Source organism: Tauraco erythrolophus, chromosome 2 (assembly GCF_009769465.1).
Source record: "Tauraco erythrolophus isolate bTauEry1 chromosome 2, bTauEry1.pri, whole genome shotgun sequence".
Taxonomy (NCBI): domain Eukaryota; kingdom Metazoa; phylum Chordata; class Aves; order Musophagiformes; family Musophagidae; genus Tauraco; species Tauraco erythrolophus.
The window spans coordinates 35643988-35652408 of record NC_141466.1 but is presented as its reverse complement, the minus strand read 5'-3'; positions in this window follow the sequence as shown (position 1 = coordinate 35652408).

The window sequence follows — 8421 nt, the reverse complement described above, 5'->3', positions numbered from 1 at the left end:
TCTTTCAAAAGGCATGCACTTCTGATGTGGAGGCATCTAGAGATGGAGAAACCACTTGTTCTGTAAATTACCCTTTCTGTTTAAGAACATACAGAGATTTTGGTTGAAATTTTTCTACTTCAGGTATTGTTTTTTTCTCTCCTCTCCTCAGATATTTTAATCTTTAATATAGTATTATTTCATTTGTGTGATGGTAATCAAGTTGTCTCTCATCTTTCTCTGTTATGGACTGAACAGCCTGCCCTCTGAAGCACGACCAAGGGGTGAAATGCAAAGCATGAAACTGACATAGAGGTATTCAGTGCATATTCAACATTGAGAATGTGGGTGGAAATAGAGTGGCAACCATATGGTGCGCGGATGTGGAGTAGGGGGTGGAGGGAAGAGGTCACAAAACCCGGACGGGTTGATCATGGGCTGTGGGAAACAGAAAAATGACTGACTGTATCCCTGCGAGGTACGTGTGCGGTGTTTGGTTCACAGCTCTTTCACTGCAGAAGAGGCAAGAAGTGTAGCTTGGAGGTGATGCCCAGAGTTACAGATTAACTCACCTTGGATGGAATTCCATATGGTAGTTGCCAAGTACCTTAGGTCTTGCTTTGCTACATTGGTAAGTAATGGGAAAATAGAATAGGCAAAGTGGGAGTAATTAAGATAAATTGTTGAAGAATTTAATAGGAAAGTACTGTGTATTTCAGAAGCATGATTGTTGCTACCTAACAGGCACTAATAATTAAATGATTGTGAGAAGCTAAAAGTGATCCTCAATTACCTGTCCTGTAAGAACACTGATGGCCATTAAAGAAATGACCCCAGTTAGTAAGGGAAACATCACGTCCAAAAAATCAGCAGAATCAAAAAGAGAGTTTAAATTTATTCAGCTATCAGCAGCATGACTGGAAAAAGGTAGTTAAGTATGAGTTATGGCTTCATTGCACGTACTACAGCCTGTAGCAGTGGATAGTTTAATAAACTTCACTAGGAAGAAAATAAAATGGGTTCTGTGAAAATACCTGAGGTGTTTTGAAGATACTGGAATCCAAGGAAATATATTTTATGGCAAGCATCACTATAATGCAGAGAAGCAGGGGACATGTAAGTATGTAATGAATATAGAACAGGCTTGGGAAAATAAGAGCTGGTGAATTTAAGCAAGCTGTGTGCCTTGAAATGTAAAACAACCAAAGTATATTTCTTCAGTACAAGAGTGAGTAGTAGTACACAGTTATTAGTTGCAGAGTAACTGAGCTCTCTATGATGTTTTATTCCCTGAGGGAGTAAAATGTTTTGATTGAAAAGAAATGGGACCTTCATACAGTGCAGTCAAGCCCATTAACAACCAGTTTGCCCTTAAGTTGCTTTGTAGGGGTGCTGTATAAGTGCCCACACTGCCCCAGCAGGCAGAGAGTTGATGGGAGGGGAGGAGGTGCTATGGGGGGTGGCAGGCTGCAACGAGGAGGTGTCACCTCTCACTCCAAAGTCACTGACGGCACCACTGCGTGTTGCTCCCACAACAGGCAACATCGGCAGCTTGGGAAGATAAACTGTTGTTAAGCACACCGGCAATAGGACAGTGTGGTAGGTCCAAGGCTGCCTGGCAAAAAAATCTTTCTTGGGGCTCTTTCACTGCTACTGCAGTAGGTACCTCCCTGCTTGGCTTAAATCTCAAACCATCGCCAAGTAAAGGGCGTTTCTGCTTACTGGTATAGACTTGTGTGTAGCACTCCATAGGCAAATAGTAGAAGAAAGTCCTTTCTGAGGAAGCAGCTTGAATACCATAACGATACCTGACAAATAAATGCACTAAAGAGAGGAAGGTATTTCTATAGCATCCAAAATTAAGTTAATCAGTTTACAAAGGTTGTTGAACGTGAAGCAAGAGTAAGGCAAAGTATGGCAAGGGTGCAGGCGGTTCAGCTCTTCTGCAGTGCAGCAGTGCTCTAGGGACTTAAACTCCTGGAAGTTATGGAGAAGAGTACTCTGCATCAGCTGTTCTCCCAGCTAAGTCCATAACAACATTAACTGGGTTGTGCATAGCTGAACATTGAATTTTTTTTTTTTTTTCCTAGAAGAGTGCAACATTTTGAAAGCTGTGTGTTCTTCTCAGGGAGAGAAATCTTCAGGTAACCACTTGGTATCTTTACACATCTCTTCATCCTATAAACATGAACAGTTTCAATGACAGTTGTTGCTGTTGCTGTTGTTTCCATGAGAGAGCTCATCTTATTGCTCTGGGGACCTGGAGGATCACCTTGTCTATGCTGTAGGAAATCAGGCTGCTGCACTGTTGCTACAAGCTCCCTGTGAACCCTTATAAGAGGAAAATGTAATTTTATTTTAAAAGAAATTGGACTTCACTCACATTTTCCTACCCTGCTTCTCATAAGTACCAAGACAGATGTCTCCAGGTATCTCCTGGGAGTGATGGGGAAGACAAGACACCAGCTCCGAGTCCTCGCCATGTTGCCTGGGCTTTGCTTGGGCTAGGGAGGGTGGTTGATCTCATAAGTGTCCTCTGTGCCCTTTAGGAACTGCCAACGGTTTTTTGCCTCTCTCTCCCATCCCAATTCTATGAGTCCGTAGGATTTCCTTGCTGTTCTTTCTTACATTCCCTGGGCAGCCAAGGGCTCCAGTTTGTTCTTTATCTTCCCACTCAGACGGGAACCCTTGCTAGTTTAAGTCTGGGGTGTAGACTGTCCCTGGATCTCTAGCTGCCCTGAGAAACCGCACATAGCTGTGCTGGGACATCCATGATCTGCTAGTCTGGGTGCCATCAACACCTGCCTCTCTTATGGCCCTTCTCCTGTTCCTTCTGGTGCTCCCACATCCAGATCTCCCCATACAGTTCATGTCAATCTTAATGTTTCTGTTACAGTCCTCGAAAATACTCAACAAAGCTCTTCAATGACCCATGTCCTCACTGCTGCCGCCCAGCATTATTATGAAGTGAAATGAAAGCTGAGATCCAATCTCATCTGTCCTTGTGATTCCTAATAATTCAGAATGTATCATTCAGCATCTGCCTTTGCAAAATAATTCAAGTTGTTAACAATTTGAAATGAAGAACACCTCAAGAGAAATATTAAGCTGCAATGAATATATATAGTGAGAGGAAGCAGAAAACATCTGGATTTGATGAGCTACTTCATTCACATCTTTGTTCTGTTACATGTTACAGTGATTCTGCAAAATAGCTTCGGTTCGATATTTTCCATGATTATTCTTACCCCAAGCAGATGGATGCATCTCTGCAAGGTTTTTAGAGCTGTTTGCTTTTGTTGTTGATAATTTTCAGGCAGAGATTAATATAGTTTTTTCTAAGTTTTCCCAGCCATAAAAAAATGCACTGCAGTGCATAACTGGTATGCATGTTTAGCTATCCAAAAAGAACTCAAAGAGCAGAAGCTGTAGCCTGACTCATTAGGGATTTTTTGTAAGTATAACGTTGATACATAAAGGAAAATCATCTCAAACTTTCAAGAGTCCGTGAGTTAAACAAATCAAGTAGGCTCACTAGTTTAGCAAAATTAAAATCTTGTTACTAAAAAAGTATTCAGACGGAGTGTCTTGGTTTTAACCGGTGTAATTCCCATATACATTTACATACTTACAGCTACTCTGCTAGTATTTCTTCCTGCCATGTTCCTGTGCTATAACAGAAAATGATTTCTGAAACGTAATAATACCATACAGCCTCTATGGCCAGATCTGAATCTTCTCTGGGTAGTACTGTGGGGTGTTTGACATTAATTTAAAATGCAGTGTCATTTCCCAGGAGTTATGGGTTAATTCTGAAAAAAATTGAATGACCTTCAGATACATGTTGTATAAACAATTCTCACTCATCTATATTCAAAACAAGACTTTTAAAAGAGGCTCTTTGTAGCTCATATCTGCAATTCTGATCTCAGGGAAAAATAATTGCATTCAAAATTGCAGTTATTCAACTAGAGGTAAAATTTAAAAAACATCTACCTCTTTAAGCAAATCATCCTGTATTTGAAATTTATTTTCAACTTTCCAGGTGGTTATCTTTGTCAATGTTTCAGAAAGCAAAATAATATGTATGAACCAATAGGCACTGGATATTTGAGGACTCCTATAAAGATAAACTACTGTGTATGTAAACATCTCAGCAGTGCCAATATAAGTGAAAGTGTGCTGAGAAGCATTTTTATTGCATACTAGACAGTCTCAGATAATTATTTTCTATGATTTCGTAAGGAACAATGTTATTCTGTTTCATGCAGTTTAAACATCCACATTATTTTCTGTTAAAAATACCTTTTGCAATGCTTTAATGCACTTCCAGATACTCTTGGAGAACAGCAGAGCTGTCTTAAGTTTCTTTAAAAAATCTAGACCACCTCAGGAAACTGCCTGAGTTTAAAGCATATTCTCATTTTATAATGAGAGGAAATACACATTTTCCTTTTGAACAAGGAGCAGCAGTTAACAAATTCTCATTTTCTAGATGAAAATTAATGAGTAGTGTCTGTTTAGATGGAGAGGTCCCTTGGTCGTTTAATATGAAAACCCTTGATTGTGTGAGTGGATTTGCTTTTTCTACTTCTGAAGACCTTGGGCCAGAATCTTTACTCCTGCAAAAACATGTCTCTGACATCTTTTTTTCTTCTGATGCCGCTTTTTCCAGGAGGCAGACTCAGCATTGCAAGTACCATATAGGAATTTATCACACTTTAAAATAGTTTTCTAGATGTTAGCCCACCTGTGCTGCCCAGTAGCAGTGTCTGGCAGTGTGTGAGTTTGAAGGTGCAGAGCAAGCCCTTCACATCTGCGTCCCGCGAGTAATACATGGAAAACAGTTATGTAAAGTAGAAAAGGTCTACGTGTGGCTATTTGACATAAATCCCAGAACTATATGCCAGGGCTGACAACAGAGTAACAACATGCCTCACTGCAGGTCCAGTGGTTGGGGTGTCATCAGTTGTCCCCAGCTGTGCCATCCTGGGAGTGGTCTCCCCAGGCTGAGTCTGTGGTTGCTGCCTCTATCTTGGCCATTAAAGCTTCTCATTCTGTATCTCGGAAATCAACAAACCCCAGAAATGCACTCAGGCGTGTCTCACAATGCTGAAGAGAAGGTGAAGTCACATGACTTGATACATACTGGGGAATATTTTGTTCTCCTTCCCTAATTTTGCAACTAAACCCAGTTTCAAATCTATCCTGAATTTAACAAGTATTCCAGCTGAAATCAAAAATGAAAATTATTTGAGCTGTTTGATTTTCTTTTTAAAGCTTTTCCCTTATGAAAAGTTTAATTATTCCCACTTATGAAAAAGGTCAAGGATATGAAGCTCCAGAGTCAGTGCGTGTCAACCCCCTGCACCCAAACCAGGCTCTCAGGGGCATTAGGATCCTTTTCAGATCCTTTCCATGCTTGGTTGCATGTGGCTTGGTATGGAGAGAACAGTGCTACCTGCAGGATGATAAAGGCTGGGAGGAGAAGTCGGCACCTTCTCTTGTTTTACCAAATGAAACAGTGACCAAATGTGAGAAAATGAGAGATGGATTCCACGTCCTCATGGACAATGCTGGTAGGTGCCTGCTGATTTCAGTCCACTCTATCTGAATCAGAGCAGAGGTTCAGCCTCTGCCTTCTGAATAGGGTACGTAACTCAGCCCTAGGAACAGTGCCTGTGTGTTGGGGAAGGGGACTACAGGCAAATTTCTGGACCTTTATTTGGTTGTTTATTGCAAATGTATTTAAAATGAAAGAAAAGTTTTGTTCAGGGACCTGGCTACCCGGGATATGGAGAAGGCTGAGGTTCTCAATGACTTCTTTGCCTCAGTCTTCACTGGCGAGAGCTCCAGCTGCACAGCCCAAGTCACAGAAGGCAAAGGCAGGGACTGGGAGAATGAAGACCCGCCCACGGTAGGAGAAGACCAGGTTCGAGACCATCTAAATAACCTGAAGGTGGACAAGTCCGTGGGATCTGATGAAGTACATCAATGGATCCTGAGGGAGCTGGCGGATGAAGTTGCTAAGCCACTATCCATCATATTTCAGAAGTCGTGGCAGTCTGATGAAGTTCCCACTGACTGGAAAAGGAGAAATATAGCCCCCATCTTTAAAAAGGGAAAAAAGAAGACCCAGGGAACTACAGGCCAGTCAGTCTCACCTCTGTGCCCGGCAAGATCATGGAGCAGATCCTCCTGGCAACTATGCTAAGGCACATAGAAAATAAGGAGGTGATTGGTGACAGCCAACATGGCTTCACTAGGGGCAAATCCTGCCTGACTAATTTGGTGGCCTTCTATGATGAGGTTACAGCATTGATGGATAAGGGAAGAGCAACTGACATCATCTACCTGGACTTATCCAAAGAATTTGATACTGTCCCACATGACATCCTTGTCTCTAAACTGGAAAGACATGGTTTTGATGGATGGACTACTCGGTGGATAAGGAATTGGCTGGATGGTCGCACTCAAAGAGTTGTGGTCAACGGTTCAAAGTCCACGTGGAGGCCAGTGACGAGTGGTGTTCCTCAGGGGTCAGTACTGGGGCCGGTGCTATTAAACATCTTTGTTGGAGACACGGACAGGGGAATCAAGTGCACCCTCAGCAACTTTGCAGATGACACCAAGCTGTGTGGTGTTGTGGACACGCTGGAGAGAAGGGATGCTATCCAGAGGGACCTTGACAGGCTGGAGAGATAGGCTTGTGAGAATCTCGTGAAGTTCAACAAGGCCAAGTGCAAGGTCCTGCACACATGGGTAGGGGCAATCCCAAGCACAAGTACAGGCTGGGTGGAGAATGGATTGGGAGCAGCCCTGAGGAAAAGGACTTGGGAGTGCTGGTGGATGAGAAGCTCAGCATGAGCTGGCAATGTGTGCTGGTAGCCCAGAAAGCCAGCCATGTCCTGGGCTGCACCAAAAGAAGTGTGGCCAGCAGGTCAAGGGAAGTGATTCTGCCCCTCTTCTCTGCTCCCGTGAGACCCCACCTGGAATACTGTGTTCAGCTCTGGAGTCCCCAACATAAGAAGAACATGGAGCTACTGGAACGAGTCCAGAGGAGGGCCATGAAGATGATTTGAGGGCTGGAGCACCTCTGCTATGAAGACAGGTTGAGAGAGTTGGGGCTGTTCAGTCTGGAAAAGAGAAGTGTCCGGGGTGATCTTATAGCAGCTTTCCAGTACCTAAAGGGGACCTACAGGAAAGCTGGAGAGGGACTTTTTACAAGGGTATGTAGTGATAAGACAAGGGACAATGGCTTTAAACTGAAAGAGGGCAGATTTAGATTAGATATAAGGAAGAAATTCTTCACTCAGAGGGTGGTGAGGCACTGGAACAAGTTGCCTAGAGAAGTTGTAGATGCCCCATCCCTGGAAATGTTCAAGGCCAGGTTGGATGAGACTTTGAGTTATCTGTATGTGTGTTTATAAACAGAGGGAAATTAAATGTGTAGAAGAAGAGGACTTGAGTTATACATTCAAGAAAATGTTACTAAGTGCAGGTGGCAAGGAGAATCTGGTGTACATGGCCAGACAGTAGGGTCTTTCATCCTCAGCAATATGATCTTTCTGTCTTACGCTGGTTGTTGTTTCAGGCAGAAGCCAGAACTTCTGTCCACAAAGTTGAAAAAACACAAGAGCAGGAAGCAGTCTGTGGGAGAAAATTCACAACCAAAATTAAGCTTAAGACCTCATGTCTTTAAAGAATAAGAAAAATTTCATGGTAATGGTTCTTTTTGGTTCATTGTTTACTGTTCATCTAGGAAATAACAATTTCTCTTGATTAGCTTGATTTTTACATAGCTAAACTATGCGTAGTTTAAAAGTACATTATTGCCAAGTGCAACTTTAGTGTAATTTAGGGCAGATAACTGCACAGTCACAACAACATCCCCAAAGCAAGTATTCTAAACCTACAAAATTCAGAGCTAAGCTTTCAAATTTAAAGACATTTAAAAATATCATAGTATGGCATCTCAAGACCAACACTAAAGTTGTTTGTATTTCTGTTAGTACAATACATGGGAAAGAAAGAGAAAATCTGACAGTATGAAAAAGCTGTGAAATTATACTTGGTATCATATTGTTACTGCTCTGTGTCTGTGATAACTAAAACATATCTTTGAATTGTGCTTTTTGTTTTATAATTTTGTAACATAATCCTTGTCCAGGAATTCATTTTACATTGATATTTTTGCACCCTATATTTACACCTGCCATTTGTAAACTTTACATAATTTGAGCCTGTTCTTTACTGCATGAGCCAAGTTCTGTACTGTCAGTCAAAGAGAAATTTAATCGCAGAAACAATGCACAGTGAATTTTCATTATTCTGAATAAAAGTTTAATAACTAGATTGTTAACTGTGTTGTTCAAACACTGCACAATCTGCTTAAATACTTTTTATTCTGCTAATACTATTTTTCTATATTGAGGTAATTCT